Below are 26183 nucleotides of genomic sequence, written 5' to 3'. Positions count from 1 at the left end.
GGGTGAAACACAGCGGTTCTGCCACTGCTTCATGTCTGTGCCTGAGTAGAATTGCACAATTCCCTCTTTCCACGTGGATTTCTGTAGCAGACTTTCCCCCCAGTTCATTCTTTCACAGTAGTAAGCCAGCTTTGCCTATGAAAGAAGGAAGAGTAGAAACCATTGCTATTAATTAATAAATATCCTAAATTTCCAGATGTAATTGAGGCTGTCCAGAATATCCAGTTGTCCTTGGCTTTTTAAAAAAATAATGCTTTTGACAATGAAGTGTAATATGTACATAAAGATTTAATTGATGGAACGAATTCAGGATCTCACAGCAACTCATAAGATGTATTTTCTTTGATTAGGGCCTTTGAAATAGTCAGAAGGGTCTATATTGTTTGCCATTCTTCTTTCTAGATTCTCTTCCAGGAAAATCATCACCTAAAAACAGGGGTTCTGACCCTGGGGATGGGTATGAGGAGGGTCTGTGGGTTTCCTGAGATTGTAGGCAAAATTTACTGGGTAAAGACTTTTTCTGGATAGCCCCCTTTTTTCCTTCGATTCTCAAAGGACTTCCCCCAACCCCAAAGGGTAAACTCCACTGGTCACTATTAAGGCTCCTAGGTAGATTTAGGGAAACCTGAGAAGAATGTCTTTAGCCTTCTCTGCACAATTGTGATTGCCCCATTGCCTCGGGCAACCCGAGAGGTGGGCTGTCTGCATTTGACCCAGCTTCCGCAGTCAGCTAGGCCTTCTTTATCAGAAAGGTCTCTGTGGTTTCTACTGTAAAAAATGTTTTAATCGATGTGAATTCGTTCCTCCTAGAATGACTTGTTACCTGGAATCCTGTTGTTATAGCAACAGGAATCCTAGCAGGGACTTCTTGTTAACATATATCGATATGGATTTGTCAAAACCCCCCAAAGCAGTGGGTCCTGCTACAGGAGGCACTACACATGCAAATTTAGGGACAGAAAGTCTACTTAAATGTAGGTGAATGCCAAAAGGTTGGTTCATTTTGTCCCTTTTATGATCCAAGAATATCTAACCATTTAGGTATTTTTAGCAATATGGTCAATGGGCTCATGCCAATTGTCATCTCTGTCAACACTGAATTCTCTTTTACCAAATTGAGACATAGGGAGGACGCCAGCACTTTCCCTGGCCTACTTGGACAGATAAGCAGCATTTAGAAAAACAGTATCCACAGTAGTGTTTACCTCCACGGATGTAGATAATTGAGAAGTAGGTATTCTTGGGAATGATTGGCTTTTAATTATAGAAAAGGCCTTTCATCTGAAAAGCTGAAATACAGGCATATACTATTAGTGCCATTATAACATCGCAGAGTTGTCTTTAGGGTAGGTATTGTAAAGGCTAGGCGTTTGGATTTCCAGTTCTGTCTTGATTGAAAAAATTTTTTTCCACTTCAGTTTTTTTGAGTGTCTGTTGTTGTTTAAACTCTGAATCTAAAAAGAACAACTTGATTACCCTCCTTCTGAATAGCTCTTCAAGAAAGAACTTCAGCACCTGTAACTAAAGACTTCTAAAACAGGGTTTTCCAACCTTCAGGTCATAACCTTTTATTGGATCATGAAATCAGTTCGGCACATTGCAGCATGGATTTTCTTTAATGAAATAGTAGTATATAAAATACAAGAAGGCATCATCCATAGTAAGTAGAAGCATTATTTTATGAAGCTTTTGTTTAAGATTTAAAGGTATGTGTGCAATGGCAGTGGTGTGCTGGTAAGTAGTTAACATCTGGCTCTCTAGGGGAAAAGTTAAAGTGCATATGTACATAAACCCGTTATAAATTTTACTGACATAAAGGATGTATAGCTCACTATTTACAAATAATATTAAGAATGCAATACTCTTTGTTGTATATCTCATATAGCCAATTGATTTTGGAGAATGTTTTCATTGATTTTTGCCAGATTTTTATATCCATAGCCAACCTATGCTGCAATTCAACTATAACTTGACAAAATCACACTATGAATAATGCTTGATTATATCTGACTCAGTAAAGAAGTCACTCACATTACTAAGGAATGAGTATATTCTTGAAGGAATGTTAGTTGATAGATTCAGTTAAGTGAACGAGAAGATGAAAGTGAAACAGCAAAGACATGTCAGAACTTTACTGGCTTGTTCATGACATACGCAAGATCTCTTTGCTGACTCAGATAATAGTTTTCAAATACTGCAAGAGTATTTCCTCAATTTTTTTGGTGCTATTTGCAATAGAATAGCCAAAAACACTATGCACTTTTAAATTTAATCTACATACTTAATATTTTTCCATCGTTTCCATAACATTTATTTCAAACATAAATGAAGCCCTGATTTAGAGTGTTTGCCAATTTCTGTGGTGTAACTATTTGCACCCTGGGTTATTTCTAGCTACCACCAGAAATGATATCAGAGAAAATGGACTTGGGAAAAGATACACAGTAGCACACTATTGCACAATAGACATTATTAAGCTCAAGAGCAGAGTAATTGTAAAATGTAGTAAAATAATTAGAAAGTGATGAGGTTTGAGTATTTATTACCTCTGTTTTTAATGCAATTTACTTAATTATAAATTTAAATAATTTATTTTTAATAATTGGCTGTGTTTAATAACTGGGTCACAAAATTTATGAGGATGCAACTTCCCATGAGCCTATGTAAGTTGTTTCCAACACACCACCAATAATACATCACAAGTTACAGTTCATTTTTTTGTTTTACATGGGCAGGCACTGGGGATCGAACCCGGGTCCTCTGGCATGGCAGGCGAGAACTCTGCCTGCTGAGCCATCATGGCCCACCCTATAGTTCATTTCTTACTGAAGGTTATGGTTAAAAATAAGTTTTGTCAAACACAGCTCTAAGATCAGCTACTCATGTTGCTGCTGACATTCTGAGCGGCCAGTTAGTTTGGCATTGAACTTCAGAGTGTTGTCTACACATTAGAAGAGAAATTTAAATTTGCCCAGTTCCCCAATTTTCTTCATATTCTTTGGCATTTAATTCCTTAGTACCTAAATTCGCTGTTTGTTTTGTTTTGTTTTGGAGGTCAGGAGAAGAACTTGACCCAAACATTCCAGATCCAATCCTCTTTTAGGGTGTGTTTCCATGAATATTGTAAATCTAGAAGGGACTCTCTAAGAGTTTCATAAATTTGACTCTCAATTGGGCCCTCAGCTCTGCTCAGCAATCCTTTCCCTCATCCATTTGCCTTCGATCTCTCTGACATGATTTTTTACTGCTTTCTCTTGTCTCAACTGTCTAAAACCTCCCCAGCAATCCTCACACTCAGCTCTTGACCTTGCTTCTTAGCTCACTGAGAAAATAGAAGCAGTCAGAGGCACTTTCCTCATATCTCACCATCAAAGAAATAACCCACCCACTCTGTGGCTTCTTCTCTGAATTCTGTAGATGAACTGCCTGTCCGTTGTTTTCTCTGTGTTGCCTCTGATCCTGCCTTACAAAATCAGAGACCCACCTCCTGCTCTTGTCTCCTCTCTGTTTTTCTTTCCTAATCTCTCTCTTTTGCATTATCAAATTCCCCTCTCTTGTGGAATCATTCCTACCAGTGTGGGAGCATGTTCTAATAGGTCTCATCTTGAAATTAACAAAAACACTCCTTAGGCATCATATCCTCCACCATTTATCTTTTCTTTTCTCTGCTCTCAATTTAGAGCTAATGTCTTTGAAAGAGTTGTTCATATTCACTGTCTCCACTTCGTTACCTCCTATTCTCTCTCTCTGTCTCCTTCTCCCACTCTCAATGTCTGTCTTTTTAAAAATGTTTGCAATTCATATTATAGCTAAATGATTACATTCCTAATACAAAAAGCTCTTACAAATCTACTTTAAAATATTAAGTAGAAAAATAGGCAAATGTTATGAACAGACAGAAAAGAAACTTCAACATCCCTTGACCATAAAAGGGATGCTAAACCTCCCTCAGAATTATAAATTGAACTATACTGAAATACCATTTTTCTCTTACCAGATTGGCTAAAAAATATCCAAAATTCACAAAATACCATTGGCAAAGTTGTGGGGGAAACCAGCACTCTCCTTCTTGGTCAGTTGGTACACCCAATTGACCAAGTCACCCTCCAGCCCCATGGAAGGGAAAGAAAGGGAACAGAAAGCATATTATTTCCTTCTAATTACATGAAGCAGAAGGTATACACATCAATTCCACTTCTACTTATTCAGTGGATATATTTTAAATGTAGGCAAGATCCTGGTCACAGGAAGACCTCTGGCTTCAAGGAGTGTGGTAGTTAGATTCAGTTGTCAACTTGGCTAGGTGAAGGTGCCTAGTTCTATTGCTGTGGACATGAGCCAATGGCGTGTGAACCTTATCTGTTGTTGATTACATCTGCAGTCAGCTAGGAGGCGTGCCTGCTGCAATGAATGATGTTTGATTTAATTGGCCAGTGCTTAAATGAGAGAGCTCAAAGCAGCTCAGCATACCTTATCTCAGCACTCGCAGCTCAGCCCAGGCCTTTGGAGATGCAGAAAGGAATCACTCTGGGGAAAGCTGTTGGAACCCAGAGGCCTAGAGAGAAGGCCAGCAGAGATCACCCTGTGCCTTCCCGTGTAAGAAAGAAACTCAGTTGAAAGTTAGCTGCCTTTCCTCTGAAGAACTAATGAAATAAATCCCCTTTTATTAAAAGCCAATCCATCTCTGGTGTGTTGCATTCTGGCAGCTAGCAAACTAGAACAAGGAGGTTAGAATATGTTGTTTCTAGATGGCTGGCCATGTACCAGTTTAATTCAGCAGAGAGTTGGGTTAAAATCCTGGGTAGCAAAAGGGAAAGATGGATACAGGAAGAAAATTAGCAATCTTTGCCACCTGATTAAATCTGAAAATCTTTGCCTTTTGTAGATGAATTAAGCCTATTTATAGTTTTCAATAGAATAATTATGCCTTAACATTTCTATTCTTCATTTTGTTACATTTTTTGTTTATACAGTTCTTGTCTTTCATTATTTTTTCTTTCCTTTGCTTTGTTGTTTGTGTATTTATGTATGTGTGTATGTGTATATATGTAGGTATTTAGTTTTCAGATATTTGGGAAAGTTTGTATTTTTTTTAACTGTTACCATTATGTTTATACTGTCATATAATATTTCATCATTTATTTCTTTAGACATTATTTGTGAATTTCCTCCTATGAATAATTATAAAATGAGTAAATGTCTTCCTCACCCATAATCTCCTTCCCTCTGACCACCCAATTTTTAGTGAATACTTTTATCCATTTTCATGTTCTTCATTGTGCTATCACATATGCTTATAGTATATGATATATCAGCTTTAGATGACATCCTTTGACTCCCATATTTTGTCATTAAAGTGACCTGAACCAACTCTATCTCCCATCTTCACTTTCTCCTCCCCTTCCAGTTTTCATCAATTGTATCCTTACTACCTTGTCAAGATATTTATTTCCAACCCTTTTGTTTCAAATTATACAGCTACAAAATGGCGGTTTGACAGGACATAGCTCATCTCCAGGGCTCACTGTGGTAAAGGCCTGATCTCTGTGGGTCTCTCTCAGGCCCAGTGAAAATAAGAACTTAGCCAGAGTCAAACAGCTGGTACATAAAGGAAGTGGAATTCAAGGCCAGGTAGGCTGGATCCAGAGACCACATTCTACAACTAACTGCCTCTATAGTAATACTCATTTGTTGCAGAAAATACATAAAAGTTTAAGGAAGAAAAACAAAATCACTCACTATCCTGCCAACCAGAGATATCAGAGGTTATTAGGGTTAATATTTCTATAAAATCTTCTAGCTTTTTCTATATGGATATATATGCTTTGCTTTTTTTTTTAACATGGGCAGGCACCAGGAATCCAACCCGGGTCCTCTGGCATGGCAGGCAAGCACTCTTACCTGCTGAGCCACCATGGCCCACCCTATGCTTTGCTTTTTAAGGAGCTCATAATATATAAGATTTTTTCTTAATAAAAATAAAGATGCAATATTATTTGTAATTCTTCATTAAATAATATATCAACCCTGTGTGTAGGTGTGCAAATAATAGGAATTCAATTTGAACTGGTCAAAGCAATAAGAAAATATATTTGCTCACCTAAATTTGCAGTCTGGATGTTTGATGCTGTCATAGAGGAGCCTGGCCCTCTCTTGACACAATGTTGGCTCAATTCATTAGGTAGTTTCCCCTTGCTCCTGACTGCAACAGCAACCAAAGCTGCATGTTTTTTTGTTCACAACCAGCCGAGGTAAGGGAGATTGACTTCCCATAGCATCTTTCCAGAAGACCCCAACAGGCTCTCCTCATGTCTCATTAGCCCAAGTTAGCTGAGACCCAGCTATCCTTGAACAGCAGTGATGTATGCGATGAGATTACCATGGTCAGCCTACTCCTGGAGGGAGAATTGAGGAGTCAGCCACAAGGACCTCTCCACGACACTAAAGGCGTTTAATCGAAAGTCACCTACTTTCTAGCTTAACAACATACTGTGAAAATTTTTCAGTTCTTCTAAAATGTAGTTTGTAAAAACTGCCTTCTTCATTTATTCAACACTCAACCTAAGTAGTAACCCAACTCTCACTATCTGAACCCAGAAAACCTAATAAGTGCAAATACAGTTTTGAATGAATCCCTCACTATCCAACTCTTGTTTCCGATATTTGAAACTTGGGAATAAACAGAGTCAAATAACTTCTTGATAAATACCTCAATATCTGAACTTTCACTATTTGCTATCCAGAACTCAGACATCAGATATTTAGATAACGCAATATGCCTTGCTATGCAAATCCAGGTACTGAATGGATTCAGGTACTAAGGAATACTGGCCCTTGCCAAGCACTGCACAAGGCACAAAGGGAACAGTGGTTTAAACAAAGACAATATCACCTGCTCTCATACAGCTGAAAACAGAGTGCTCAGATGGATATGAAACCAGTAGTTAGACACACAAGTATTTAACTGCAGTGTTAGTAAGTGCTACTGAGGGCAAAAAGAGGGTCCTGTGAAAATGAGAAGCATAGTGTCCTCCCCTCTTCTGGCAGGTCTGGGAAGGTTACACTGGGAAAGTAACATGTAGGCTAAGACAGGAAGGATACATAGGACTTTGCCAAGCAAAAAAGAACTGGGGAAAAGCATCCAATGATGTGACCATGTCCCATCAAAGAAATGTGCCCCAATTTGTTTAACCAATCCCTTATAGCCAAATATGTGGATTTTTCTTTTACTGTTAAAAACATAACTATGATAAATATCCCTGTGCCCAAAGCATTTGTAGGACTATGAATATTTTCTCAGGAAAAAAATTAATGGAAATTAAGTTGATGGGTCAAAGTGTAGGAACTTTATTCAAGCTTTATTTATTTTTTTTTAGTGTATATACATTGCTACTGCAGTGGGTAAGAGAATGCCTATTTCTCCATGACCTAAAAACACTCAGCATTATATATTTTAAAACACCTATGAAAATTTTAATGGAAGAGTAAATGATGTCCTTTTTATATTTTATTTATTTGAATGCTAATAAAGCTAGGCATTAAAATAAATTCAGTTTGAAATAGTGGTAAATGAAAGCGAGGAGTAAGGGGTATGGTACATATAGTCTTTTTTTTTCTCTGTTATCATTTTATTTCTTTTTCTGTTGTCCTTTTATTTCTTTTTCTAAATCAATGCAAATGTACTAAGAAATGATGAATATGCAACTATGAGATGATATTAAGAATTACTGATTGTATGTGTAGAATGGAATAATATCTAAATGTTTTGTTTGTTAATTTTTTTTAATTAATAAAAAAATTAAGCTAGGCATTGTTATATTTGTATTAATTATTATTTCTCCTTTAAATGACAGCTAGTCACTAATGAGCAAAATGAGGTGTGTAAAGGATACTTATTGAAGCATTTTTTTATAGTATAAAATGCTTGGAAAATGACCTAAATATATATCTGTGGGAACTGGTTAAATAAAAATTGTTTGTCATACAATGGACAATTTTGCAGCCATTCAGAGAATGAGGCAGCTCTTTAAAAACATATTGCTAACTGGAAAGGGAGTGTGTGCAGTACAAAACAGTGTGCTAAATTCAAGAAAGGGAACACAAGAGCAAAAGGGAAATTTCTCATCTATACCCCTTCTAAAATGCAATTTTACTGAGGTATATTATATATTCACATAGCATATAATCTTCTAAATTGTACAATCAGTGGTTCACAGTACCATCATATAGCTGTGCATTTGTCATCACAATAAATTTTTGAACATTTTCATTACTCCAAAAAAAAAAGGAGAAAAGTGAAAAAGAACACCCAAAACATCCCACACCCATCCTTCCCCCTATTATTTATTTATTTCTGTCTTATTTTTCTTACCCATCTGACCATACACTGGATAAAGGGAGTGTCAGCCACAAGGTTTTCACATTCATTTATACCCTTTTGTACTTTCAAAATTTTGATTTATGTGACTATATTGCATATTAAAAATAAATTTTAAAATTCAAACAATAATAATGGCTAATATCTTATGAACATTTGCTATTTGCCAGGAATTGTGCCAACCATATTGTGTACCAGTAAATTTCCTACTTACTAAATCTTGATTTCAAGGCTCTCCCTCTGACCACCACCTCCTTTCTCCAACTCACTCTGTTACCCTCCATGCTGCAATTCTTCAGGTTCATCAGAACCCCTGTTTTCTTGGGGTGCCCTTGTATGTTCCCATCATCTATGAATCCTCCTCTCATATCCTGCCTTTCTGCCAGCAGCAGTGTTCCAATTCCATCATTACAATGGCTTCCTCCCCAACATCCCAATTCCTTTGTCTTCTCTCTTTCTATTATTCTGCCTGGCAAAATCCCACCATAGCTAAACCCACATCTTCCCTTCACTGTCTAGTATGGTATCCACAGAACCACTTGCATCTGAACAAACACTTATTGCTTTCCCTTCATTTGCTAATGATGATGTGTCCCAACCCATCTCCTCTCCTCTCCTCTCCTCTCCTCTCCTCTCCTCTCCTCTCCTCTCCTCTCCTCCATTCATACTCACCATTTCCCTTGTCAATTTCTCTCTCCCTCCACTGGGTGACTGAGTAGCACACAAATGGGCTGTAATCTCTCTCCTTGGCATTGCCCTCTGGCCTATTGCCTGCTACCCTCCAGAGCAAACCAAAAGGAGCTGTCTGTATGCATTTTCTCCAGTCCCTCATTTCCCATGAACACTTTGCCCCAGTCTAGGTTCTGACCCCACAATTCCACGATGTGGTTGGTGCCCAGCAAAGTCAACTTCCACATTGTCAAACCCAATGGTCATTGCTCTGTCTCCATTCTCCTCAATCTTTCAGCAGAATTCAGCCATCTTTCCTGAAACAGTTACTTCTTTTGGCTTTTAAGATTCCACACATTCTTGATTTTTCTATTATTCAGGGGCCATACCTACTCAATTTTATCTCTAAATGTTGTAGCGTCCCAGGGCTTGGTTCTAGGTCCTCTTCCCTTGTCTGTCTGTGTCCTCTAAGTGATCTCATCCAGGCCTAGAACTCTAAATGCCATCTATTGATGCTTCCCAAATGTATATTTCCAGATGTGACATTTTTTCTCATCTTCAGATCGTCTAACAACTAGTGATGTCAGTATCTCCACTTGGGCATGTCATAGGCATTCAGAGTGCTATGACCAAGGTAGAACTCTGGATTCCCCACCAGCATTCTCCCAACTGCTCTTTACCTAGTCTTCCCAACATCAGTAAGTGGAACCTCTAATTACTCAGTCTACATCACGGAGGAAAATAGAACCACATCACTTATTTCAGCAGAGAATTGTTAAGTAGTTTAAGATACTGTGGGTAGCAACTTCAGGAAGCAGCTACCACCCTTAGGACTAAAGGAACAAAGGAAGAAGATAAGATTATTAACATCTGGAAATGTAAAGGAGGGACCCCACAGAGCTAAAATTCTGACCACAGAAGAGAGCGCTCTGTTTGGCTAGTGCCAATGTCTCTCCAAGGAGGACATGATGAAGTGTGTTCTGAAGATACTGGAATGACTGCAAACTGGGTTTGCTGCTGCTATTGAAAGGAGCTACTGCTGCTGCTGGGGTGAAGAAGCTGTTGGGGCAATGCTCTCAGGAATAGGAAGCAGACAGGGAGGAGCTTGTTCCTTCTTTCTCCTGAGGAACCAACTGGTGAGCTAGCTGGCAATTCAGAAAAATGGAAGCAGAATCCCATTCCTGGTATCACAAAGCAAAGTACAGAAGGATGAGTTTAGAGCTGAAAGACAATAAATAACCTAATCACTGGCCAACATTCTGCCTAGTTGATCAAACCAAAAGCTTAGGAGTGATTTTCGTTTCCTCTTTTTCATCCTCACATCCAATACATCATGGCGTCTTGAAAGTTCTGCCTCCAAAATATATTCTGTCTGTCCACCTCTCCCAATCCCATTGTCACCACCATCGCCTAAACCATCATCATGAATGGTGGGTGACTGCAATGGATTCTTACCTAGTATTCCCGACTCCTTGTTCCCGACATGCATCCTTGTCACAGTAACCTGAAAGGTTTTTCTGTTTTGGTTTGTTTTGTCTTTCTCGTTACTGCACATAAAATAAACCCAAATTTCTCACCAGGGTCTGGATTGCCTCTGAGTTCATCTTGTGTCACTCTAGCCACACAGAACTTCTTTCTGTTCTTTGAACATGAAAAGCTGGATCCCACCTCAGGCCTGCGTCTTTGGTCTTCCTTCTGCTTGGACCTCTTTCTCCTCACCCACCCTCTTCACAGAGCTGGCTTTTTCTCATCATTCAGCGTGAATGTCACCTTCGCGAGACATCTTCCCAGATGACCCTCATCTAAAGTAGTGCCCCTTAGAGACAATCACCATGATCTTGTTAATATATTTTTTACTGTCAGTCATTTTCCCCCACTAGGATCAAAGCCTGCCAGGGACATTGCCTTGTTCACCACTGCATCCTCAGCATCTAGGATAATACCTGGCAAGTAGAAGGCATTTAATAGATGTTTGTTGAATTAATTAATCCCATTTAGTCCTCAGAGCCATTTTACCTCATTATACAGATGATGAAATAAAAGATATGGAAAGGATACAAAAATTGCCCAGTGGCAGGGAAAATAAATAGATTTGAACCTACAAATCAAACTACAGTCTAAACTTTTTAGCTTTAGTACCATATTTTTAGCCTTTACTTTGTAGAGATAACACCTGGACTGCATGCATCTCCAGAGGAACTAAGATTAAAATATATTTTTTTCTTAGCGCTTGAGAAAATGTCTATTCATTTTTCATGCTCATCTGTTCTACTGTGGAAACAGCCTTTTAATTGCAAATTCTAAAACTCACAGCGAAAACTGACATCCAGCTTTTTTGAATGGTAGGACTGATGTTTTCAAGATGTAATTTTTCTAAATTCTACCGTCCACAAATAGGTTTTAAGATAGAAAACCATAGGTGACATAAATCCTCCTTTCTGAAAAAGAAAACCGAGTGTTAGGTTCAGATTAGTGAAATGGAACACGATTGGCTCATCCGAGCTTTCATCTGTAATATTGGCTGCTCAGAGTCTGATCCACTTTCCCTGTCACAACTTTCCAGTTCACACGAAGAAGCAAGAAAAACATTCTCAGATCTTGTATCACTTAAAAAAATTCAAGTTATTACTTTGGGAGGGATTTCACAGAGGTATAATCAGCATTATCTCAAATTTCCCATGAGTATGCCAGCCATAATGAAAGGTTGCTAAGAAATACTTCATTTCCATCAAAGAACCACTTTAGGGAAATAGGGCCATGGGTGTTTCCCTGTGCCCCAGGCTCTTAAGCCTTTCTAAAAGAACAAGTTCATTTAAGTTCCTTGGGTATTAGCTAGAATCATACTGGAAAATCTCTACAAAATGGAATGGTAATATGTTCCTAAATTATGGGATTATTTTCTGTGCTTCAAGCATTTACATCATCTACATGAATTAGCCGTGAGCAAATACTTCAAGATTTGGTCTACACTCATCACCTCACCTCTTGTTAAGCCGACAACTCTTTAGATCGCTAAGATTTCCCACCAATAGACTTCTAATTTATACAGCTTTTCACTTTCCAATAACTTCTTCCACTAAAAATTGGCTTAAGGCAGAGAAGTAGAGAGCTAGGTAGTCTGGAATGCATGTAACCGGACACATGAGAAAATAAATTCTGTTTATGTTAGGGAGAATATATAACACATTGCAAACATGTTAAATATGTTCTGTTTTCCAAGTCCTATTTGAAAATTTCCTGGCCTTGTACCTAGCAGTGGCAAGAGGAAGCCATTCTTATATTCTAGTTATATAGCTTTAGTTATCTTATTTAAGTCACTGCTTTGGTCTGAGAACCAATTTCTCATCAAAATACTAAAATTCTAGTATTCTCTAGAGTTTTTTTTCTTCTTCTTATGTCATTTGCTTCCTAGCAAACACTTTGTCATATTGGCAAAGATTAAAAGCCTGACAGTACCAAGTGTTGACAAAAATAAAGAAAAATAAGAACATTCATACAGTGCAGACATGAACATAGACTGGTTAATCCCCTGGGAAATTAACATCTCAGTACTTAGAATGTTGCAGATACTTAGAATCTCTGGCCCAGCAATCCTACTTTTAGGAATAAACTAAATATCCTGTAAGGAACCATTTATAAGAATGTTCATTACAGTCCTACTGGTGATTGTAAAAATTAGAAACAGACCACATATCCATCAAAAGAAAGAATACAGTGTAGTGTGCTAAATACAATTGAAGGCTCATAGCAATTAAAATTAATTACAGCTGCAAGTTTCTCTAAAATATGCTGCATCTTTAAAATACAATGGTAAGCAAACTTCTTATCAAAAGCAAGTTGCAAAATAATATGTGCATGGAATCTTGAATAGAAAGTGAGATCTTGTTGGTTTGTACAGGTTATTGTGGTCCCCCAATATATCCCAGAGTAATTTGGGCTGAGAATAAAAAGTATTTTCAAAGTCCCCTTGGGGGAATGGAGAAAGGAGGAAATATTAAACTTTCCCACCTGAAGAATTCTTGATATTCTTGCAAGCAGGGTGAACAACCAATTCAATAGGCTGAGCCCTTGATCTTGGGGCTCACACCTATGAAACTTACTCCTGCAAAGAAGCAGCTATGCCTACTGATAATATGCCAAAGAGTCACCCCAGGGAACTTATTTTGTTGGTTAGATGTGGCCTCTCTCTCTAAGGCAATTCGGCAGGTGAACTCACTGCCCTCCCTGCCCCAGACATGACTCCCAGGAGTGTAAATCTCCCTGGCAACATGGGACGAAACTCCCAGGATGAGCCAGGACCTGGCATCATGGGATGGAGAAAGCTTTCTTGATCAAAAAGTGGGAAGAGAGAAATGAGACAAAATAAAGTTTCAGTGGTTGAGAGATTTCAAACATAGTTGAGAGGTTATTCTTATGCATTATATAGATATCCCTTTTTAGTTTACGGTGTATTGGCGTGGTTGTAGGGAAGTGCCTGAAACTGTTCAACTATATTCCAGCAACCTTGATTCTTGAGGACAATTGTAAACTCTATAGCTTTTACATTGTGACCATGTGATTGTGAAAACCTTGTGTCTGAAGCTCCCTTTATCCAGGGTATGGACAGATGAGTAAAAAAATAAGGGCAAAAAAAATGAATAATGTGGGTGGGGAAGAGGTAAAAAGAAAAGGGGGGTAGATTGCAATACTAGTGATCGATGAGATGGAGGGGTAAGGGGTATGGCATGTATGGGCTTTTTCTCTTTTTTTTTCATTTCTTTTTCTGGAGTGATGCCAAGGTTCTAAAAATGCTCATGATGATGAATAAGCAATTATGTGATGATATTTGTGAGCCATTCATTGTACACTTTGGATGGACTATATGGTGCATGAAGAAATCTCAATAAAAATGTTTTTTTAGAAAAGAAACAACATTAAAGGAGCTGGATTGCACCTCTGCCCTCTCTCAGTCACTTCCCCGCCCACACGCTCCTCGAAGGTAACCATTATCTTGACTTCTAACAACACAGGCTAAGTCTGCTAGTTTTTGAACTTTATATAAAAGGAAACATACAGTAGGTAAAAAAATAAAATAAAATAAAATTTAAAAAGGGATATGTGCAATATGATGCTAATTTGTATAAACATGGAGAACAATAATCTGTAGTTTATGGATATACTCTTATATAGAAAATATATGATACATAAGTGGAATTGAAACACAACCAAGTCAGGGCATACAGGAAAATCGGGAAGTGTACACAGGAACTTCAAATGCATCTGTAATTTGTTTCCTAAGGCAAACACAAAATCTGAAACAAATATGGCAGCGTGCTGAGATCTTACATAGGTAGGTTGTGGATACAGTGATGATTAGCATATTTTTCTCTATGCTTTCCTATTTTTGAAATACATTAGGGAAAACACTATTGTTGCTGAGTAGCTTATTTTCGTTCAGTAAACATGAATTAAGCATCTTCTTTAAGTCAGGCCTCATGCTAATTACTGGTGGTCAAAGAGTCTTGTTCTTACAGCCTTAGAATCTGAGGCGGTGGGGAGGGGCTGGTCCTGAAACCACCCCCCTTTGGCACCAAGGCAATTAATTTGTATCTCTGTTATCACCTTCTACCTTGTACCTTAGTTTCAGGTTTCATGACCTTCCTTTCCTTCTATAGCAGTTATCCAATAGAACTTTCTGAGAGGCTAGAAATATTCACCTGTGCAGTCCAATATGATAGGTACTAGCCAAGAGGTGGCTTTCCAGCTTTTGAAATGTTGGCTAGTAAAACTGAGGAATTGAACTTTAAATTTTGTTTTTAATTAATTTAAATTTAAATAGGACAACGGTGGCTCAGAGGCAGAGTTTTCGCCTGCCATGCTGGCGACCTGGGTTCGTTTCCAGTGCCTGCCCATGTCAAAAAAAAAAAAAGCCATAATTTAAATTTAAGTAGCCACATGTGGCTAGTAGCTACCATATTGGACATCACAGTTATAGAATATATGCCCTTTGAAGGTAGGGACTATGTCTTTCTCATCTTTATAGCCTCCACCTCAATTTCCATCCTCACCCCCCAGCACTTAGCGTGTAACTGCAGCTCTTAGAAGGCATTTGACAAATATCTGTTGAATTGAATTCTCGAATTGAGTCCTTGCTCTGCTATTGACCAGCAGGAGCTCTAGGGAAATTCATTTAATTCCTATATATTCATTCATTTATTAAACACTTACTGAGCACCAGTTCTGTTCTGAGCTGAGGGGATATAAAAGTAAATTAAAAAAAAAAAGTAAATAAAACATAGCTTTTTCCCTAGAAGAGCTCAAAGGCTTGTTTAGGCAATAGTTTTAGAAATAAAATGAGAATTAATCATAAAAATTTCTAAGATCTCTTCCAACTCTAACATTCTACGAGTACATTTGTTGAATTGATAAGAATTGATCATTTTGTCTGGTCACTTTGAGAGCTCATGAAAATGGACAATAAATAAATAAAATGAAGATGTCCAAATTGTTGAGGGTCCTTTGGTCTTATTCAGTCATTCTTTTGACAGATATTTATTGAACACCCTATTTGGGCCGGATACTGTGCCAGGCACTCTGTTGGCAAGACAAAAATAAGTGGTTTCTTGGAGAATGGAGAATAGCTTCTTTAAGCCACTAGAGGGCATTTCCTGCTTTCTGCATGGCCCCAGTTTTCTTGGTTTTAGCTAAAATAGTAGGTAAAATGCACTGATTGATTCTCGTCTGGTACAAATCAGAATCACTTGGGAAACATTTTTAAAGAGGTACCATAGTAAAGCACAATGTTAAAAATGGGGGGTCATTATATGAGAACTCTATTTCCTGCATGATCTTTCTGTAAACCTACAACTTCTCTAAAAAAGAAAGAGTTCCACACTCAAAGTTTCGACAAAGTAGAAATATGGTTGATTTGGGGCCTCTATAATTTGAAAATGTCCCCCAAGTGATTCTTATAGATAACCAGGGTTGAACAACCCCATACTTTAGTGAAAGCCTACACTCCAATTTTCAGGGATTCCCATTTTGGCGTAGGTAGTTAAAAGGGGACTCCCCCTATGCTTTTCTGTCACATGCGTAGTTAACCCATCACTGCAGAAACTATTACTTTTCAGACAAATTTTAGAGTAACATTTGATCAGTCTTGGGTTCAGGGTTATATTCTATTGATTTTGCAATCTCCACTTCCTTCTTATCTTTGTCTAGATTCCCTCTGCTCCAAATGTTAAACAAAGATGAAAACAGTTTGTGGAAGTAATAGAAACATGCGGAAGAATGAGACCCATTTTGAGAACAAAGCTTTAGAGAGACCATGAGAACAGATCATGCATTGTAACTTCTTCAGGAGTCTGGCCCACGGTGCCATCCATTACGTGTGGTCACCACTATGGATAACTCCTTGCTTAGCACCATGTTCTGACGGATGGCAGTTCATAGAGATCCAATAAATACGCAAAATGCTCAATATAATGTGTTCTTGTGACATGAGAAGGTGCCCACTGGGTGGCTGCAGTGTGTGTAGAGGACGGGTCTCCTGGACAACCCATGCCCTGTCCCAGCTCAGCCCACGCTAGCTCTGCTGTCTTAAGACTTACGACCGCTGAGATCCAATTTCTGCAGTCCTCCCTCCAAAATTATGGTGAGGATTAAATGAGATTATGTATGTTAAAGTTGTTTGTAAATAGTCATGCTTAAAACCGAAATGGCCCCGGCCTCACCAGACCAGCCAACAAAGTCATGTTGACGGTCATGCTGAATCATAACCATGTCTCTTCTAAGAGAGTTTCCGCTGGTACACTCGAAGCTGCCCAAGCTTAGATGCAAAAGCTTCATTGAAGTTTGGAGCGAAGTGTGAGTGGCTGTCCTGATCACCAACCCCATGCCCATGCCATTTAGGCTCCTACAGTAACCAGATCCTTTGGTTTCTGGCTCTCAACCTGCCCCTCGAGCTAGTGGGGTCCTGTGTGAATGGTCAAAGAAGGATATTATGCTTTCTCCTGTCATTTTCCTCACCCATGCTCCCATACCCCTCTTCCAATGATGGGCACAAAATTCTTCTCCTGCTCAAAGAAGACATGCCTTCAAACATTTCCTTCTGCAAGTAAATACCTGAAGGAGCTGCCAGCCTGCAAACAGCTCCTGTCTGAATAGAGTTTGGGCTCAGGTGGTACACCCTACAACAAACTAATTTATACAGGGCAGTCATTCTCATCCCTGACTTGTTCCCAGCTCATCTGTTTCTGAGAAGCAGGAAGTAAGGGACCATTATTTAAAACAACCTGATTTTCCATCACTTTAAACTGAGTCACTTGAGTCTTTAATTGTTCTTCGTTAAGATTCTGTCATTATTGCTGCTTTGCTTTTGTGAGTAAAACGAACTCCCCCATACACACAAAATCTTAAGCCAGTTTTTGAGTGATATTTTGACTGTTGCTTGTTATAATTTCAGTGCAATTATTTTATTATTAAGTATTCTGTGAAAAAATTGAAAGTTAGACTCCAGGCAAAGAGAACCACAGAATTATTTAAGGATTATAGACTTCCTTCCAAAGCAGTTATGCTAATTTACGAAGGTGCATCCCCAGGAAGACAATGAGAGTTTTTCTAGAAAAGGCTAGTTCCAGGTTTGGGTAAGCTGAGAATTCATGTCTTCTTGCCCTCTGGTGAATTTAAGACACACACGCACTAAAACACTATTCTATTTATTAATAGTCAGGTAATTTTTTTTTTAAGTTCCAAGGGCAAATTATAAATTTCCCGCTTCAAACCCAGATGATTAACTAATGGAAGATGGTATATCTGGTCCTGGAGAGGAGGACATCAGAGTTGCCGACAGGGCATGCTGGGACGTCACCCAGCCTAAGAATTACTTGGCAGCTTTTTTTGTTTTGTTTTGTTTTTAACTCAGCCTGGGAGGCTCATTCCTGTGCCTGTGCCAATCAGACATGCTTCAGTGCTTGCTTTTGGATCACTCGCTAGTATCGCTCATGGTACCACACATACCTAGTAATAACTTGAGTAAGGTTTCTGTCCCAATGTCCAAGAGACCCAGTAAAATTGGAAATTCTCCAGAGGCATGGGTGTGGCAGGATGTGGACTTATAAATTCGCCTCTCTTTAACTAAATACGTAATTTAGAAATCCCATATCAGATATGTTACTTCAGATGCTGCAGCCAAAAAAAATAACAATATCAGTTGTATTAAAATAACAGACCCTTTATCATGAATCTTGCCTCCCTTTTTCACGTTTGTCTTCCACTTGTATAACACATTTGTAGGCAAATGAATCTTCTCAAGGGAGTGTGAAAAATAGAAACTTTTGTTTTATAAAGTCAAGCCACACTTTAGCAGCTGATAATAACAGCTACTCTTTTATTAAGTGCCTGCATATTAGGTGATAGGCTCTAGGCCAGGTGTTTACATACTTTATCGCATTTCAGCTTGGAGCCACCCTTGAGATAATTGAGAAATGCTATTTCTCCTATTTCACAGATGAGGAGTCCAAGGCTCAGGAAGGTTAAGCAGATGGCAAAGTCACCCAGCAGTAAAGTGTGAATAGCGCACCCAGGCAAAGTTGTGTAAGTCGCTCACTCAACACAAAAGCACTTGGCCAAATGGGTAAATAGAGGCTGAAATCCACTTGTATTCCACTTACCAAGCCACTGCATCCTCCCGGAGGGGGGGCCCTTTGCTGATGTGAACTAAGGTACTGTATTGGCTAGTGGTCGTCCTGACACTAGACCCTGGAGTCAAGCCCCGTTGAGCTGGTTCCAGATTTGGTGTGCTTAACCTAGGCCATCCTGCCAGCCTCCTTTTCCTGCCTCCAAGCATCCCATATGGGTCACCAACAATTCTATTTTTTCCCTCCAAAGGCTGTCTTTGGAGGTGAGCACAGGGGAAAGGATAAGTCTACCCCAGAGAAGGTGTAGATAGGTGTCCACTTCGGGTGTCGTCAGGTTTTCTGTTTTAACGAGGGAGGGGTGGTGGTGTTTGAGAGCAGCACAAACCATTGTCCTGAAAATTGCTGGCAGCCTGACCCCTTGGAACTTTTCCTGGCCTGCTCTATGGAAGTCACCCACCTGTGGGAGTCAAGGGAGCGCTGGGTGAATGGCTGTAAAACGCCGTGGTGAGAGAGATCGCGTCAGCACGGTAAGCCCGGTAGACTGGAATTCTCTGGCTGGCTCTGCCACAGGCTGGTGTTTTGACCTTTGGCCAGTCACTTCACCTCAGTGTTGCTCCAACTCTCCATCTGAAAATGTGGACAGTGATGGTAGGTGTCCTTAAGTCCTTCAGGCAACAGCACTCAGAAGTAATTCTAGGAAGTGCTTCAAAATGGACAAATTTATCTTTTGTGTGTAAAGTCATTTGTGCAGCTTTTTCTTCTTGATTTCTCTTTTCCCTCAACATCCTTCTTTCCTAACTTTTCCATCGGGGACTAGGAAATGTGCACATAAAAACCAGTTAGCGCTATAGATGTTAGGGCTTAAAAACATTGGCTTTCCCCCAAACTCTTGTTTATTCCAAAGAAAAGGCAAAGCGTGCATAGAGGAGTGAATAACTATTGGGTGAATTTTAGGAGCAAATGAGGGTTTAAACTCTTCCCAGAGCCCTGTAAATCACAAAGATAAAAGCTAAGGATTGAACTGTCCTGGAAAAGCTTTGCAAATGACGGTTTAAAAAAGTCACATGTATATATCTACTTAGCAGAACGTTACATGGTCATTATAAATGTTTTTATTTGCAGCACCAGGGATAACTCCCAGATGGAATGTGATATGCAAAAAGCAAGGCCCAAAAACATATCAGCTACAATACAACTACATAAAAATTACATATATATACACAAAGCCTGGAAACTAATATAGAAAAATGAAAACAAATAGTTGGTTGAAGTGGTGGGATAGTAATCTTTAAATTTTTAGTTAACATCATAACAGTTTGAACTAGATTTAGAAATAATGAAAAGAAGAAATTTCATCATTTTTAAAGCATCTATACAAAATTGGCAACATGGATAATTAATATTCTTATTGCCATAATTTCAGGAGGGTAATATCTTTTACTTGGGAAAAGATGTTTTAAATTTTAACCTTTCAATAAAGCTCTTAATTTTTTTATATGCCAATATAAACACACTGTATCATCAAGCAAATGCTTGAGAATCTTTAGTTGAGATGTTATGACTATATTAGGAGAATTTACCAAAGTACATTAAAAATAATATAACAAATATAAAATAAAGTAAAATTATATATATATTTTCCTTGGAACCTATATATATTTTCCTTGAAACTTTTCCTTGGAACAAATCACAGTATGTTTCATATGTTCACCAAATAGATGAATCAGTCCTTTCTCAGAAATGTTCAGCTGTATCTAAAATCACCTTTAGTTTAATTGCCACCCTAAGGGTTTCTGAATGAACACTCACAAGGAACTTTTAGGAAGAGAATTATAAGTCATTCCCATTTCCCAAATAAGGGACAGGGCTTTTCCTTTAAATGTAATTTGGGCTCTAAGCTAAAATAAATAATGGACCAGCAATTTAAGACTTTGCTACCAGCTTTCTCTTTGATGGGCTTTAACGATTCATTCATATACACGTTGGGGAGCCTCTGATCGTCTCAAGCCTCCCGCCAGAAAGTTTGTTTTAAGGTTCAGTTCTACCTATCAGAGTGTTGGGCTCTGTTTAGGTTCACCAAAATTTAGAGCTCACTCCCTTCTCTGATCGACTTTGATTACTTTAATCACAAGGTCACAGAAGTCTCAGACAGAAGGAGGAGGTGGACATTTCAGATTGGAAAAGACAGAGCCCGGTCAAAGAGTTTTTCTTGTCCCTTTATTTCCTATTCAAGACAGAACTAAGCACATTCAGACACTTCCTCTGCTGCTGTCTGCCAAGACGAATTAATCTGGGAGTCTGGGCAGCAGAGGACTTCAGAGCTGACGCTGTTCACTTAATAAAAAAAAAAAAGACAAAGAAAGTTTTGTCCACAAATCAAAGCCAAGCTCAGTCATGGGGCCATAACCTATTCTGAGCCCTTCTGTTACCTCCCCTGGGTTAGAAACAGTGAACTAAGGGGATGTCCAATCATAGCCCCTTTCCTCTTTTGAGGCAGGCTCAATACCAACTTTTCTCATTTAAGATGTTCTCTATTCTTTATTAAAAACATTAAATAGCAAGCAAGCAAATTTTCTGGAAAGGAAAGAACTTCCCACAGGAATCCACAAAAATTGCATGTATTTTTTCCCCTATTTTTCAAATATTTAAATATTTTATGTACCCTCAGGGAAAGGGATTAACAGATCCTAATGTAACATGCTTAATTCTCTCTTCTTCTGGAGAAGGAATAATAACGGCTAACACTTATATAGCACCTACCATGTGCCGGCGGTGTAGTAAATACTCTATGTCTATTTGCTCACTTTATCCTTGTAATAACCTGCCGGCTTAGGTATTATTACTACCTCCATTATACAGATGAAGAAATTGAGGCACAGAGAAGGAAAGTACTTTACAGCTAGTACCTGGCAGAGCTAAGAACACAGCTTGGCTCTAGAGACCAAGCACTGAAGCAGGATGCCACAGGTTTCTGCCTTCTGCTGCAGTCTGACTGAGCTCTCCTCTAAGAGGCCCTTTATTTTTCATTAACAACAGACTAGACATTCTTGGATGGAAAAAGTCATCCTAAATTGTTTCAGTGGCTCCTGAATTATCTAAAGATAATGAATTTAATGGATTTTCAATTTAATGGATTTTTCTGCCTTATTCCCTTACTGTCCTTTTAATGCAATTTCATCTATTTACTACTGTTTCTGCCCTTGTCTGGATGTGATTTTAAGTTCTCTCACCTGTTATTTAGAAACCTATGAAATCAGTGTGGCTTAAAGTGGCTCAATCCCTTTTCTTGCCTCTCAGCCAGTTTTCAGATTGGCAATGGTTACTCTATATTTTAATTGCAGGTATGTTTAATTATGGCTGTGACAATGGGTAGGTGTGACATCCAGGAGAAAATAAATAAAATTGACTCAGTAAACATATTTCTACACCTACAGAAGGTATTTCCATAACTGGGGTAGACAAAATAAAGACTTTTGCTTAGAAGCTTAAGGGAAACAGGGGACAGAACAATAAATACATGGTGTGGTTGGTCAGCTTGTATCAAGGTTATTTACGGGGATTTCTCATTTGTTTGCATGTCCTTCCTCTAAGGCACACAGAGCTCTCTTTTGCAAGAGTATTGAGACTTGGAGATGTGACATGACCTGATTCAAGTGGGTCTGCCATGAGGAAGAGCTGGCTGTGCAACAAAGCTCCCAACTGCTAGGCCAGAGGAGTTTGCAATCTGGTTCTTTTTCTTTAAGTGTCATAAGGTTTCACCTAGTAATCCAGATTAGAAGATAAATATCTTCTTCCTATGGGAAGGAAATCTTTCTCATCACCTATGACAGTGCTGAGGAATGGGACACAATTCCTTTAAGAAGCAACAATCAGCTTGAGAAGAAAAATCATCTGCCTTACCTATGCTTATCAGTGACATCTGATAGGAATTTCAGGTACTGAGGAAGTGAAAGATAAATCTCAACTGGGTCCTATGTTGCAAATCTTTGCAGTCCCTCAAATATGCAATTTACGGAGTGCTTTCACATGAATACCTAATCTGTCTGGAAGGCCCCTCAGTTATATTTTATCATTTTTTACAGAACATTCTGTCTCTTGCTCACTCTCTATGTCCTCTCTCTTTCACTCTCTCTCCACACATACTCATCTATGCATATATATATATACACATATACTATACACACACACATAGACATACATATATTCATGTAATCATGTCTTTCTTACTGTAATTTTTCTTTTACTTTTGTACTTGGTTCACCCATTCTCCTCTCTTCTTGCAGGAGTCACCCTCCAAATATAATCGCATCATTTCCATGTCTGTATCCTTCCATAGTTTTAGCAATGCTCACATAATCCTTTATAAGTAAGGTCACAAATACACAAACATGATTGTACACGTACATTTTACATAGGAGCATGTCATTCTTTTTACAAAGATGGGCTCATATTGCATGCACTCTTTTGCATCTTGCCTTCTTCATCCAGCATTTCCTTGTAGAAATCCCTTTAAGTCAACTTGCTGTGTGTCATTCCATGTTTTTAGTTATTTGTAATATTTCATTGTGTAAACTGTACTATATTTTACTCAGCCATTCCCTCTTGATAGACATTTACATTGTTTCCATATTTTTGGTACCAAGAACAATGTTGCAACAAACATCCTTTTATTTATATTCTTATGCACTTTTGCTTTCATTTCTATAGGTTAGATTCCTAGAGGTGGGATTGTGGATCAAAGAGTACAGACATTTTTGGTAGATGTTACCTGATTGCTTTCTAAAGAGTCTTCACTGAGTCAATTTAAAATAAATCTTTGTATAAAATACTGTTGATAATAACTTTTACATTGGTTGCTTTAAAACGTTTTTCTAGATATTGTATTTGTCTATCAGTTTTGTCCATTACTTCTTAGAGCTTTTAATGTAATATAAACAAATGTCAGTATTTTCTGTTATAAAGTCTTGATTTTCCTCTTTCCTTCCCTCTCTGGCCTAATCCTTTTAACACTTACTGAACCTCCTAGAACTAGTTCACACTCAGAATTCATCTCCTGTGTGTCACCTTTCCTGACCCACCCTTCAACCTGTTCATCCCAGGCAGAGGTCATTCTCCCTTGCCTGTACAAACCTGCTTAGCACATCATATTGCATTTGTCTGAGTTTGTCCGCTGTATTGAACTGTGAGCTTCTAGAAACCGATTCTGTATGTTATTCACCTTTATTAAATTCAGTGCCAAGAACAGTGTTTTAATACCTAGCCACCCAACAAATATTTAGTCAATAAATCACATATTTAAGTGTTTTTATATAAATGCTTACCTTACACCTAGTTTGTAAAAATAGTGCTTCTAAAAATAAACTGAAACAAAAATATTAGGTTAATTCAATATTCCCGAATGAGATGGCAACAATTCTTATTTTGTGACGCTTAACAGATATTTTAGAAAAAGAGAGTACTATTTCATCCCACCACAAACTCTGGATTGTTACACAGAGGAAGATAAGTCAGATACTAAGTGTCTTTTTTTAGATATTAAGTCCTAAGCAAAACTGAAATGCCTGACTGTGTGATGTGCACAGATTTCACAATATAGAATGGTTGATACTAATAAAGTTCTTAGATAGCCACCACCTTCCAGATTACACTGGAAATTTTGCTACTTTATATTCAAAAAAGCATTATATTGGATAAAACTTCCTAGAGTATGTGTATAATGCGGGAATTGGTATGTTATCAGAACTTCTTACTTTCTTATTTTCACCTTTTGTCTGTTTCAATGATTATTAAGTTTAAGAATATAGATATTTTAAAAAGAATATAGATATTCAAAATCCAAGACTTGGCTTGCATAATTCTTTATCAAAAGCTTCTTTTTTCTTAACAGAACAAGAAAACTTAGAAACTTCTTAAATAAAAATATTAAAGAGGTGATTATCTTGAAGCCCAGTGTTGGGTCATGTTCCTATATTATTTACTGTTTGGATGACAACAGTAAAATTAAATTTATCTTAAGCTTTAAATTTATCTTAAATCAGCGTGTAATTCCTTACAATGATAGGTGCTCAATGAATATTTATTGGATGAGTAACTGATGAATTGTGGTAATTGACAACCTCATTTATAACTTTGCTACCTCATATATTTATAGTTATTATAATATACCCACGTAGGGATGAATCATGTTCCCCACCAAAGGTGTATTCAGGTCCCAACTCCTGATTCTGTGGGTGTGAACTCATTTGTAAATAGAACCCTTAAAGATGTTATTAGTTAAGGTGTGCCCAAAGCGAATGAGGGTGGGCCTTAATTCATTAAGACTGAAGTCCTTAAAGCAAAGGAAATTGGACACAGAAAGAGGAGCCATGAGAGAAGCAAGTAACTCTTAATCAATGAAACCTGGAAGAGAAAACAGAAGATGCTGCCATGTGCATTTCCATGAGATAAAAAAGCCAAGGAACCCCATAGATTGCATGCCAGCCAGAAGATACCAACCCTGGGAAGAAGCAAGCTTTCTACCCTCTGAAACCAGGAGTCAATAATTCCCATTATTAAGCTAACCCATTGTCCGATATTTGTTTTAGCAGCCAGGAAACTAGAGCAACCCATAATCCAACATTTTCTGGTTGATGACTAAAAGAAAAGAAAAAAATTAGTAATCCCTAAACTAATATTGCTGAAGGACTTTAAAAGGAAACCCATTTTTGATCACCTTCTTCTTGGCATATTAGCACAAAAACAGCTTCTAGTGATAAGCTTATGGCAGTATTTATTGTAAGCATTCATGTTAAATTTTTGTGGTGTTGTAAACATCTAAAGCATTTACGACATCTAAAGCATTTACAATCTAAGCATTTGTAAACAATCTAAAAAGTAGACTTGTCTCTAAAATCTGAATCAAGAATATGTGCCTCAGTCTACATGTTATAGGGTAAATGAGGAGCATACCAAGGAAGATGTGAAGTTTGCTACGGGCAGCAATTCTAAAAAACACAAAGTAATTTAGATCTTGTGGCACCACTAAAGGTATTTGGTGGCAAATACATTCAAGGTATTTGGAAGGCAAATTAGAGACTAGAATTCATTTATAGAGTCTTTTAAAACACTGTATCAATTTTTTAGCAATAAATTAAAATATAAAGTATTGCACAGTATTCCCTTAGGCCGACAGTCCACTCTCCAGCATCTGGGAAATTGGACACAGGAGGAAGCAGACTACTTCTAATTACGCTGTGGCTGTCAAAGACTGTTCAAATTCTCAAGGTATGAGGTGGAACAAGGGAGGATATTAAACCTAGTTAATTGTCTTCATGAAGCGCTCACAGATATTTAGCTTGAAAAATAAATGAAAACAGTTCCAGCTTTCTTCTTTTGCTCTTGGCATCGTTTTCCAAATACTTGGCCCTGATGGGAAATTGTTTTGTTGACAACCCTCCCTTCAGGGTTCTGTGACTCCTTCTTGAGTTCTAGAGAAAGAAAGAGATCCTACTGGTCTACCCTACAGTCAGGTCCCTCAACCA

At 38.2% G+C, this 26183-nt stretch overlaps 1 long non-coding RNA gene across 1 annotated transcript; it reads left to right on the top strand.

Annotated features, from left to right (window-relative positions):
- The first annotated feature begins 658 nt into the window (after positions 1-658).
- LOC143690181 (uncharacterized) lies at positions 659-16630 on the top strand. The gene is made up of 3 exons (XR_013179028.1): positions 659-992; positions 1558-1660; positions 16247-16630. It is a non-coding gene; the product is annotated as an uncharacterized LOC143690181 (long non-coding RNA).
- The last annotated feature ends 9553 nt before the right edge of the window (positions 16631-26183 follow it).

Source organism: Tamandua tetradactyla, chromosome 7 (genome assembly GCF_023851605.1).
Source record: "Tamandua tetradactyla isolate mTamTet1 chromosome 7, mTamTet1.pri, whole genome shotgun sequence".
Lineage (NCBI taxonomy): Eukaryota > Metazoa > Chordata > Mammalia > Pilosa > Myrmecophagidae > Tamandua > Tamandua tetradactyla.
Note: the sequence above shows the minus strand (reverse complement) of the source record. Positions and strands in the feature narration are given on the sequence as shown.